The sequence below is a fragment of the Armigeres subalbatus genome, chromosome 2 (genome assembly GCF_024139115.2).
Source record: "Armigeres subalbatus isolate Guangzhou_Male chromosome 2, GZ_Asu_2, whole genome shotgun sequence".
Lineage (NCBI taxonomy): Eukaryota > Metazoa > Arthropoda > Insecta > Diptera > Culicidae > Armigeres > Armigeres subalbatus.
In genome coordinates this window covers 70,554,200-70,567,452 of record NC_085140.1, presented here as the reverse complement: position 1 = coordinate 70,567,452, position 13,253 = coordinate 70,554,200, and the positions used below count along the sequence as shown (strand labels likewise).

General features: G+C 43.0%; 1 protein-coding gene across 2 annotated transcripts in view; it reads right to left on the bottom strand.

Moving 5' to 3' along the window:
- The window catches only part of LOC134208960 (LON peptidase N-terminal domain and RING finger protein 1), a 240,212-nt gene extending 231,707 nt beyond the window's left edge, over positions 1-8,505 (bottom strand). The window contains exon 1 of one of the 2 annotated variants that reach the window (XM_062684931.1): positions 7,974-8,505. The gene's annotated coding sequence lies outside the window, so the exon portion shown is untranslated. Of the gene's footprint in view, positions 1-6,974; positions 7,194-7,973 lie in introns of those variants that run through there. The other variant, XM_062684933.1, reaches the window with a different exon arrangement.
- Between the last annotated feature and the right edge of the window lie 4,748 nt (positions 8,506-13,253).

Genomic DNA, 13,253 nt, shown 5'->3' with positions numbered 1-13,253 from the left:
CCAAGCCAATTCAATTCCATTGCAAATTCAAAGGCAATCCGTATCTAATCCAAATCAAATCTAAATCCATTCCATTTCAGATCCAATTGAATTCTAATTTGAATTCAATAGAAACACATTCCATATTAAAAGTCCAATACAATTTCGGTTTTTAAAATAATAACGTTTGTATGATAAGAAAATGATTTTGAGCTTTTTAGTGGAATGTTTTCACCTGTCATAAGACGAGTTTATACAATCCCATTGAATTCCACCTTTTAATTGTATCTTGACAGATACGTATTTCGACTCGACTTGTCGAGTCAAGTACGAGACACTGAAGACGGCCTTACTGTTGAGGTCGAAATACGTATCTGTCAAGATACAATTAAGTGGTGGAATTCAATGGGATTGCATAAACGTTTGTATCTTAGAAACCAATTTTTGATCAAATTCTATTCTGGATTCCAAATCTAACTTCAAATCTAAAACCGATCCACATTTAAATAGGAAAATCAATTCCACACACAATGTGAAGCTGATTCACACTAAAATATTGATCTTGAAATAAGGATGAATGTCGTCCATACTAAAATTCAAAACTAATCCATATCGGTCCGTATAAAGAACTTTTATCATGATCCATCAAAATCAAATCTAATCAATCCAATCCACTTCCAACTAATCCCAATTTAAACCGAATCTCATTCTTCTTTAAAAAAAAACCAGATTAATCCACCTAGCGGTGATGGTGCCTTTCTCGTGTATTATAAAACAAAAGAAAACCCATAAGAGTAACAAGAAAAGCACATGAGAGAGGTCAAAATTGCACTTTAGGGAGATAGATTCAGTTATTTCTATCAATTCACATTTATTTGCGACTATTTAAATGCATTGCAGCAGTTTTTGAAAAAAAAAAACTTTTTTTTTCCATTTAGAATTTTTTTTTCCAAGGGGGGGGAAAAGATCAATGCTTTTTAAATAACTCCGGAACGCAATGACGGATTGAACCAATTTTCAAAAGCGAAATTTATTAGGGAGAAGTCCGCGTCGAATACAAACTGTTGCATCGGATAAGGTTAAGTACAAAAAAGTGTGTCAATTCGTCGAGATGAGTCGACTGGTGTATAACAGCGGTTCTCAACCTTTTCCTTAAGAGGTATTCCTTCGCAATTTTGCATCCATTGAGGTACCCTCTATTTTTTACTGCAAATGAAAATAATTGTAACTCATAAGATATATGAAAAATGGAACTGAAAATTAACGGGATATATGACTCTCGCTAAAATTGGCTGACATTTTCATTATTCCGAGCTCTTGGGAAGAAGATTTCGAGCCTCTTGAAAGGCGGATTTCGAGCCACTTAAAAGGAGGCTTCTAAGTATCTTGAAAAGACGCCTCTGAGCCTATTGAACGTTGGATTCCAAGCATCTAAAAAGATGAATTCCGAGCCCCTTGAAGCTGTAATAATTACTATTTCCAGTACGGGGTATTCGGGATGAAAATTTTAACACGTTATGTTCGGTCTTCAGTTATACAACGAAAGAATCTTTATTCTACCTATTTCTCTGTACAATTCTTAATTTCAATATCGCCTCTCTCAATACTATTTTTCTCTATTGCTCATTTCTCAAGTCCGAAAGGGGATTGATTGTTACGTCTACTTTCATTAGACCTCTACAGAAGAAAGGTTTCCGGGCCTCTTTAAAGGACGCTTTCGGGCTTCTTGAAAGGTGGCTTCCGGGCATCGTGAAAAGAGGCTTGCGGGCCCTTTGATAGGAGGCTCCCGGGCCTCTAGAAAGGAGACTTCCGCGCCTCTTGAAAGCAGATTTCCGAACTTCTTGAAATGAGGCTTCCAAACCTCTTGAAAGGAGGCTTCTGGACCTCTTTAAAACAGGCTTCCGTGCTTCTTGAAAGGAGGCTTCCAAGCTTCTTGAATCAGGCTTCCGGGCATCTTGAACGGAGGCTTCCGGGCATCTTGAACGGAGGCTTCCGGGCCTCTTAAAAGGAGGCTTCCGGGTTTCTTGAAAGGAGGCTTCCGGGCCACTTGAAAAAAGACTTCCGAACCACTTGGAAAGAGGTTTCTAAGCTTATTGAAAGTACGGTTCCCAGCCTCTTGAAAGAAGGTTTCCGAACCTTTTAAAAGGAGGGCTCCGAGTCTTTGGAAAGGAGGCTACTGAGTCTCTAGTAATGAGGCTTCCGGACTTCTTGAAGGGGCTTTCGGGCCTCTGAACCTCCTGAAAGTACTCCATACTTGCACTCGCGCTAACGCTCCTGTGAGTCTGACTTGTGTGCTCACCTCTATCATGCCATGTGGGTCTGACTTGGATGCTCAACTCTTTCTTTCATTCAGTTCGCTAACACATACTACTCTAGTCATTCGACCTAACTCTCGATCTGGCATCCCTTATGGGACATTTTACTTAGGTTCCCACTTCTGACATACCATGTGAGTCTGATTTGGGTGCTCACATCGCTCATACCATATGAGACTATCTCAACTCAAACATAGCGTGTGAGACTGATTTGTGTGCTCATTCCTTTCATACCATGTGAGACTGACTTGGATGCTCACCCACACTCCTCTGCCACGCCGCGGGGTATCAGTAGTCATAGGAACCAACATTCCTGCGCTACTCCCAGCGCGGCGTGCGCAGTCCATACATACACCTATTCATTCACACTTCTGCCCTGCTTCGTGGTGACGATCTCGGTTGCCACCCGCTGCGCCAATACCTCTGCATGGGCAGACCATTCACACACTTCTCCGCTTTCGACACTTTCGCTCTAACTAACCAATCACAAGTTTGTACTGCTTGTCGATTTCTGCTCGGCGCGCCAGATTCTCTGCAAAGCTGCAGGCAATCTGAGTGGTTGCAGTCGAGACTGCGTTCCACTTCTCCATCGCTTGACACATCCTCTGGATAAGGTTATCCGAAGTTGTGTCCCGGCCGCAAACGTCTACCATTGCTCTTTTTTCGACATCGAAACGAGGACATACGAACAGTATGTGCTCTGCAGTTTCGTCAGAACCTGGGCAGTCAGGGCAGACGGGGACCTCCGCGTGCCCAAACCTGTGGTGGTGCTGTCGGAAACAGCCATGGCCTGACAGGAATTGTGTCAGATGGAAGTGAACTTTCCCATGGGGTCTCCCCACCCAGCTTGATATGTTAGGAATCAGCCGGTGGGTCCACCTACCTTTCGAGAAGTTATCCCACTCGCGCTGCCATCTGACAACCGAAATCACCCTGGTTTGCTCGCGGGCTCCTCTGGTGCCACGTAGCTCAAAACACTCCTCGTCTTCCCGGATGTATCTACCCTAGCAGCACACATATTTCACATAGGTTACTGTAACTCATATGTGACCAGATTTAGTCGCAATCAAGTTACTGCAACCATTTTTGTCTGTACATGTGTCAAGCTGAATTCGGCGTAGAATATGGTCGATTAGTCTATTGTCGATTAGAATATGGTCAGCTTAATTATGTAGATCAGAGCTTCCCAAACCTTTGAGTATGCGACCCACCTAGCAAAATTCTATATGTCTCGCGACCCACCTATGAAAAAATGCATTTTACCAAGTAGTATTAAGCATTAATTGAATCAGAATGTCATCTGTTTCGGCTTCTTCCACATAAAATATATTCACGTTACCTTACATGTACAAATGCAAAAAATGATCATGGTATTGTTTGTCAAAATGTTAGCGTTTTTATTTCACTTCATTAAGGGGACAGCTTTTTGGGCATAAATGTTTAAATAAAATAGCGTGGTGAAGGATATATAAAATGCGGTTTGAACTTGAAATAATGTTCCTGAAAAAAATGATCAAAAAGTTCAGCATTCGAGCTGCAATTAATATTTGTTCTGCGCGACCCACCAACAATCCGCTCGCGACCCCCCTGGGGGTCGGGACCCACAGTTTGGGAAACCATGATGTAGATAAACTGTTTCTTAATTATGTAGATAAACTGGCCTCGATGGCCAGTTGGCCTCGATGTTATTTTTGCGGCGGAAGGAGTTCTGGACTACCATTCCCTAGAAGGATACAAAGTTTATGCAGCGATGTCATTCGATATTTTGTGCAGACTATCGGACCGATCGCTATTTGGTACAATTCATCCCTTTCTATTTAAGGGCACTTCTTATGGAATCCATATTCAAAAGCACTCGCGTTTTCAGGACAGGAGCACACACATTATTTCACTCATGCTGCAACGCAGCAAAGCTTAAAAAATAAATTGACAGTTATTCGACTTGATGACGGTTTACACGTCTCGCAGAAAGCATCTGTCGTACGTCTTATAGCCATGAATAAATCGCTTCTATCCTGACGTCGAGCCTCCTACATGTAGTGCGAGTTGATGATGTTGTAGTTTTAGGAATGGTTTTTGACCCTCAACACTGTGAAACCAATCCCCTAGCTCGTTGGTAGTGCCACAACTTTGACAGAAAATAGCTTCTCGGTTCAATGACAAGAGACGGAAGAGACAGTTTCAACATCAAACTACCTACATCTTCACAATATTAAGAAGCCAGAATAATGCGGTTTCCTTGTTGGATTTTCTCCTCTCTCTTTTTCAGGCAAATTCTTAGCGATCCAAAACTTTCACAATTTTCCCTAATGTATTGCCTTTGTTATTTTTACTCTTCATTAATGTTACAATTTTTCGTCTGGAAATGATAATCCTCAAATATTCCGAAATATCTAATCAATGGCTCTGCCGACCTAGACGTGGTTACAAGTCAGTGTGCTGATAATGGAGTGAATAAAAACATTTGAAAAATGCAAAGCAATCTCTTTTTGCCGGCGCTTATCTTCAGTTCAACGCGGTTATACTTTCGCCGGAATAGCTTTTGTACGAGTGACGTCAATCAGAGACCTTGGATTTGTAATGGATGCGAAATCTCACTTTCATGCGCATATTTTCGTATAATCTGCTAATGGCTTTGCTGGAAACATTACATTGTGCCTTTTTGCGCCTTTGCTTAGTATCCTGTAATACGCAATTTCAAGGCGAGTAAAGTCGAGTTTGTCGGCTAGCTTTCCTTTACATAGGTAGATCTAACAACTCGACTCGTTGTCAGTTCGTGGATCTTGAACAATGGACGCTTCATTTGCTATATATTTATGAAGGTCTTCCAGAAGGTCGATGGTTGCTCCGAACTCCTTTTCCCAATTAACATCTGTGGCTGTTACTTGAGCAGTGACTTTCCATTGCTTCCTTCTTTAGTGTTTTGACATTTTGGTACCGCCATAGCCTTGTACTTTTAGGCGCGATCACGACACTACGATCTATTATCCTGAGGTGATCCTCTACACAGTTTGCTGTTACGCCTTACTATCTCTGGAGCATTTCATAACTTCTCGTGGATAGATAGTACCTGGGACATCTATTTCAGTGTGCCATATTGTTCTTGTCGTAGGTAAGTGAAGCTTTGAGCTACGGTCACTTAGCTCTGCATCTTGAGGACAGAGAAATAGAAATGTTTTGTACGAAATATCTGAAGATCGTATAACATTCTCATTATCTAGCTACTCAAGACCATACATTTTAGGATTGTCAATATTTCGTCGTGTAGAGACAAAAACATTATTTTCCAGACTGTCCGGACGTTTTGGTCGTATTACTGGCCTTCGACCATCTTCTATGGAGACATCTTCCGGTCACTTATTCACTGTTAACGAAAATTTCAAGATTCAAATCTTTGCTAGGCCATCATTCCAACAGCTCACACGATCTTGATCAGCGTCCCTATGTTTAAAGTAAGATTATTTTACATTTTTCCTCTTACATAACTTTTCTTTTTGGTCTCTTCAATCAATTGAAGCAATCGATTCTCGAATATTCTGTAACACCTACACATAATCTTCATTCACCCAATCAAAATAATTCATAATGAACATTCCTAGACTGGAACGGAGACATTTCCTCGGTCTTCAATCACTCGTGGAAAACGGGTTAACAAACTTCCGTTCTCCATTTCGTTCGAACACTATCGCACCATAATTCACACCATTACACTCCGGCATCGCACCGCCGGCTGCCGCCAATCATCCTGTTCTCATGCAAAACCGCTCATCGCTTAAATTGCCCAATCGGGGCGACACGGCAGGAAATGAACATCCTACCCCTGCCAGTCTACCGGCCACCAATACAGTCGCGCCTACGCGCGCCACCGCACACATACACCCACACCACGCACACCGAGGGCTTTGATTCGCGGCGGTCATTCGCCGCCGCCGCCGATTGATGAGCACTTGGCCAGGCAACCGACCACGCGCCAAGAGAGTGAACAGCACAGACAACCGTTTGCGTAACATAAACCAGCGACCCTTCCGTTTCTTCCAGTAGGATACGCGAGGAACACGCCACTGCTGCTGCCCGGCTGGCTGGAATGGAAGCCCCCCACACTCGAAAAAACTGTTGCATAACTTGTTCACGGTTCCATAACGAGCCGTACAGCGCTCGCCACGGCAGGTCATAGCTATATAGGCCTACAACTTTGTTGTGTTGCCGACGCGCGCTGTAAGGCGAATCAATTTGCATAACACCGCTCCAGGAGAAGACTGGGAGTCGGGGAGCTTAGCGTTCCCTTTTTGCCGCGTAGGATTTGATGGATTGTGTAACAGGCTGTTGTTGCATTGTTCCCTCTTTTCCCTGGAATTCGTCACGGAGTAACGTAACAGGTCACTGCTATTTTAAGACCGGCGGTATTTGTTTCACTGCACCGAGACAGCCACAGGCAGTAAATTTATCAACAAACAGGATCCCCGGCGACACGGGATGATTCAATCTCAGCGATTTAGAGCAATTATCACCCAGCCAACCACTTGTCAAGATCGCGCTACGAATCGCCACGCAGACACTGCCGAAAGATACCGCCGTCGTCGCGGCCGCTTGTTACGTATGTTCCTCTTCTTCCCGTGCATCTCGACGGGTAGGTTGGACACGGTCGATTGTTATGTAAACAGACGCGCACTCTTCACTTACTTTTGTGCAGGTTTGTAATTTTTTGACACCACACGCTCTGTTTGCGAATTTCTTCGGTCGGATCTGCACCGATTCGTTGCCTATAAAAATTTTTAAACTTTGTTGCAGAATATCTTGGCACGTTGGAATCTCGTCAGAGATTTGAATTAATTTTAACTTTTATTTCATTTATCTTTGCCGTTCAAAACTGATTGCTTGCTGTACGTTTTGCAATAATGTTTACTTTCACCACACACACATGCTACACGGGTTTGCATTCAGATTTCTACCAACTTCAAACCATTTAGTTATTCTCACTGCGGACGACGTACCCCCGGATTCTGGGCGCAATTTTTGATCGGCCTGGCAGGGCAGACTTCTCGCTGCACGTTCCGTTATATAATCAGCAAGTTGTTGGATTATGTCACCAAAGAAGAGGCCGAATGAAGGCACCAACCGAATGCCATAAGAAGCATAAAGGCGGCATGTAATTCTTCAACAAACACACCTAGAAACACTCGAGCTTAACACTCTCCGTCGTAGCGTAGAAGCAGCCACGCGCGCGTCGTCGCACTCCAGAGAGCGGAGAACGTTTTAGAACACTCGCGAGTTTCCAGAATTCAATTCCCCAGTTAACGAAGCTTGTCGCTTGCATCCATCCATACAGTGCTGGAGAAAATCTAAACAAAGCGTCACTCGTTCTTGTTCACTTCTCTGGAACGGCGCAATTTGTCACACACCAGAGTTCTCCACGATTCTTCTCTCATCGTACTCACTGGAGAACACCGTCGTTGGCTGGATGAATGGAGAATCGTTGAGTGGCACCGTGGCGCAGAACACGTAATCCTTTTTCAGCACTGACGACAGGCCATCGGTTTGTGTAACCCCAGATTGGTTAGGTAATCAACAATGCTTGCAAATCTGCGTTTAATTCCCCCATAATTCGACACCAGCACCTAATTTCATTCAATTTGTTTTCCAAATGCACCTCGCAACACTCCAGAAACTTCCCAATCTCACCTGCGCAGAACTGCGACTTAGAGCTTTCGCCACTGATTGGTTATATCATCAAATCGCTTGCCTAACAGCTCTTGTCATACATAATCTTGAATCACTTCTAGAAAATTGCCAACTGCAATCAATCGTCTCACTGTCGCACAATCTTTGAAATTATTATTGCGCCAGAACCCGCCTCTGGGGACCTATCGCATGTCCTACCGCGCGCGCGATTCTAACCTGCCACTGTACAAATTTCAAAATCAAATTCCTGTTAAATAACAATAACACACAACACCCGGCCCGAGGCTCCGTCTGCAGTACTCTTCCCGACCGCGCACTCTCGCGGTCTGCCACCTTTCGGTCACTCCCGGTCGGACGCTCTCTGTCTTTCGCACAGAATCCCCAGCGCCAGCGGTACTAACTGCGAGGGAGAAACGCGCGAGTTATCGAAACGAACCAACGAACACACAATACACTCTCCGTATGCCGCAAGATAGCCGCGGAATATGCGAACTCTCGGTGCGCTCGATGGAAACAACCGTACCGTACGATGGACAAGCAACCAATGAATGGAAGGCCCTCTCCGTAATGCGAAACAAGCACCAGTCGCGATTGGTCACTCACCATAACGGCGGTATACGCTCATTCTCTTTCACACTGACCGAACCGTGGCGTGGGTGTTCTGAGCGTGATGTAACGCGCTCACGCACACGTAACAGCCGTTCATCGTCGCTCCAGCCAATCAATCAGTCGAACGGCCTATTCAGGGCCGTGCAATATCTGTCACGTAATCACTTTTTGCCGAATGGCCTTTTCATTCACCGTCGGGAACTCAGCGAAACAGTTTCGTTCATTGAAAATTTGGATCGTGAACGACGCATGCTGGAAAATGTCGCGCAACAATCGGTGGGAGCAAAACTGTGGGACGGTGAACCGAACCTCAACTTGCTGCACTCTCAGCAAGGTGAGCGAAGCTTTACCCCAAAAAAGTAGGTCAGTATTACACGCCGTCTGCACTATAGATAGATATGTACGGGCGTTTGTAAGCAAGCAAAGGGGCTTGTCTGCGCGCAGGGTGTACATGGCTGCAGCGACAACGACAACGTCGTCGTCGTCTTCGGCGGCGGTACTTCTTTGTCATTGTCGTTGTAGGAATCGCGTGGTGTTGCTTTTTTGTTTTACTCTTTGTGCACAGGTTAATTTGCTTACCTTGGACGGGCCAGAGTCGCCAATCCGAATTGATAAATAAACAGTACGTGCCAAATTGTAAGACGCCGATTGCGGTGAACCATCCTCGACCAAACCGCGAGTCTTTTGGTGACCCGAAACTAACAATATTTATAAGAAACATAACAAACTGCATTGAAAAATATGATTTCGTCCCTGCAACGCTTCACGGCAAAAGAGCTTTCCAAATAAACGAAAATTAAAAAATTTGACGGTACAACGGTACATGAAAACAGGCAAAGAAAAAATAGAAATGAATATGTAGAAGAATGATAAATGGCGACCATGGCGGCATCAAATGACAAACTAATGATGGTGGGGAAAGAAACAATATTTGAAGGAAATTGTAAGACGTAATTCGATAATCTATTGATGACAAAAGAATGTCTGATACTACTGAACATTTATAAGTATAGCTTTGACTCTTCATTTCTTTCTTATTGCCTTTCTTTTTTCTTTTTTATTTCTGCTTCTTCCTTCCGCCTTTTTGAATCTTTCTACTTTCTTACTTTTTCTTCTTCCTTGTTCTATTTTCCATCTTCCTTGTTCATTTTTCAATTATTCCTTTTATCTTCTTCCTTCTTACTTAATATCTTATCCTTCTTTCTTCATCCTTACTCTTTGTTCATTCTTTCTTCTGTTTTCTTCCTTCTTCTATAATTCCTCTTCTTTCTTCCTTCATCCTCTGTCTTTTTCCATCTTCCATGCCTATCCTTAATCATTTATTTCTCTTTTTTATTCCTATTTTCTTCGTTCTTTTTTTCTCCATAGATTTTTGTTTTTGCTCTTTCCGTCGCTTACATTAATTTTTTCGTCTTATTCAATATTTCATTTTTCTTTCTCCTAATTTTTATTCTTCTTTTATCCTTCTATTTTCTCTCTTATTTATTTTACTGACTTCAGATTTCGTTGTTCTTCATTTTTTTCCAGTCTTATTTTTAAATTTTTGTATTTTTTCGCCCTACTTTTTAACTCCTTCCTTTATTATTTCTTCGATTCTATCTTTCTCCTTTCTCTTTATTTTTTTGATTAGGATTGGATTGGATTGGATTGGATTGCATTTGGATTGGATTTGGATTGGATTTGATTGGACCTTTGATTGATTGGACTTGATTGGATTTGATTGATTTGGATTGATTTGGATTGGATTTGGATTGGATTTGGATTGGATTTGATTGATTGATTGGATTGATTTGGATTGATTTGGATTGATTTGGATTGGATTTGATTGATTTGACTTGACTGATTGATTTGATTGGATTTGATTGATTTGGATTGATTTGGATTGATTTGATTGATTTGATTGGTTTGATTGATTTGGATTGATTTGGATTGATTTGATTGGTTTGGATTGATTTGGATTGATTTGGATTGATTTGGATTGGATTGACTGGATCTGACTGATTTGGATTGATTGGACTGGATTTGGATTGGATTTGGATTGATTTGGACTGGATCTGACTGGATCTGGATTGATTTGATTGATTTGGATCTGACTGGATTGGATTTGGATTGGATTTGGTTGATCTGACTGACTGGACTGGACTGGATTTGATTGGACAAGATTGACTGGATCTGGACTGGATCTGACTGATTGATCTGGACTGATTTGGATTGGACTGGACTGGATCTGGACTGATTTGACTGGATTTGGACTGATTGGACTGGATCTGACTGGATTTGGACTGGATCTGGACTGGATCTGGATCGACCTGACTGGATCTGACTGGATTTGACTGGACTGATCTGGACTGACCTGACTGGATCTGGACTGATCTGACTGACTGATTTGGACTGACTTGGATTGACCTGACTTGACTGGATCTGGATTGATTTGACTGATCTGACTGGATCGACTGACTGGATTGACTGACTGGACTGACTGGATTGGACTGACTGATCTGGATGATCTGACTGATTTGACTGGACTGGATTGATTTGGACTGACTTGACTGATTGACTGGATCTGGACTGATTTGGATCGATCTGGACTGGATCTGGATTGACTTGGACTGACTGACTGATCGACTTGGACTGGATTGGACTGGACTGGATCTGGACTTGGATCTGGACTTGACTTTGGACTGACTTGACTGAATCTGACTGGATCTTGGACTGAACCTGGACTGGATCTTGACCGATCTGGACTGGACCTGACTGACTTGACTGACTTGGACTGATTGACTGGATCTGATCGATCTGGACTGACCTGACTGGATCTGGACTGGATTTGGTTGACCTGGACTGATTTGACTGGATCTGGACTGATTTGACTGGATTGGTTGGATTGATTTGACCTGACTGGATCTTGGATTGATCTGGATTGATCTGGATTGATCTGACTGGATCTGGTTTGATTGACTTGACTTGGATTTGGATCGATCTGACTGGATTTGACCGATCTGGATTGATTGACTGATTGTTGACTTGGACTTGATTTGGATTGGACTGATCTGATTTGGACTTGACTGACTGGATTTGGTTGGACTGGATCTGGACTGACTTTGACTGGATTTGGATTGGATTTGGATTGGATCTGGACTGGATTTGGACTGGATTTGGACCGGATTTGGGATTGATTTGGATTGATTTGATTGATTTGATTGGATTTGGACTGGATTTGATTGACTGATTTGGACTGGATTTGGACTGGATTTGGATTGATTTGATTGATTTGGACTGATTTGGATTGATTTGGATTGATTTGACTGGATTTGGATTGGATTTGACTGGATTTGACTGGATTTGGACTGGATTTGATTGATTTGGACTGATTTGGACCGACTGATTTGGACTGGATTTGGATTGATCTGGATTGATTTGGATTTGGATTGATTTGACTGGATTTGACTGGATTTGGATTGATTTGACTGATTTGGATTGACTTGGATTGATCTGACTGGATTGGATTTGGATTGGATTGACTGATTTGGATTGATTTGGATTGATTTGATTGATTTGGATTGATCTGGATTGACTGGATTGATTGATTTGGACTGGATTTGGACTGGATTTGACTGGATTTGATTGATTTGGATTGATTTGGACTGGATTTGACTGATTTGGACTGATTTGATTGATTTGGATTGATTTGGACTGGATTTGGATTGATTTGGATTGATTTGGATTGATTTGATTGGATTTGGATTGATTTGGATTGATTTGATTGATTTGGATTGGATTTGGATTGATTTGGATTGATTTGGATTGATTTGGATTGGATTTTGGATTGGTTGGATTTGGATTTGGATTGGACTTGACTGGATTTGGATTGACCTGACTGGATTTGGATCTGACCTGGATTGATTTGGACTGGTTTGGACTGGATTTGACTGGTTTGGACTGATTTGGACTGATTTGATTGGATTTGGATTGGATTTGGACTGGATTTGGACTGATCTGGACTGGATTTGACTGATTTGGACTGGATTTGATTGGATTTGACTGGATCTGGACTGATTTGGACTGGATTTGGATTGACCTGGACTGGATCTGACTGGATTTGGACTGGATCTGGACTGACTTGGACTGGATTTGGACTGGATCTGGACTGATCTGATTGACTGGACTGACTTGGATCTGGACTGGATTTGGACTGGATCTGACTGGATCTGGACTGGATCTGGACTGGATCTGGACTGACTGGACTGACCTGACTGGACTTGACTGGATCTGACTGATCTGGACTGGACCTGGACTGGATCTGGACTGGACCTGACTGGATCTGGACTGATCTGGACTGGATCTGGACTGACCTGGACTGGATCTGGACTGGATCTGGACTGACCTGACTGGATCTGACTGATCTGGACTGACCTGACTGATCTGGACTGGATCTGACTTGACCTGACCGACCTGGATCTGGACTGGATTTGACTGGATCGACTGGATCTGGACTGGACTTGACCTGGACTGATCTGGACTGGATCTGACTGGATCTTGACTGACCTGGACTGACCTGACTGGATCTGACTGGACCTGATCTGGATCGATCTGGACTGATTTGGACTGGATCTGACTGGATCTGGATCGACTGGACTGGATCTGGATCGGATCTTGGACTGGATCTGGACT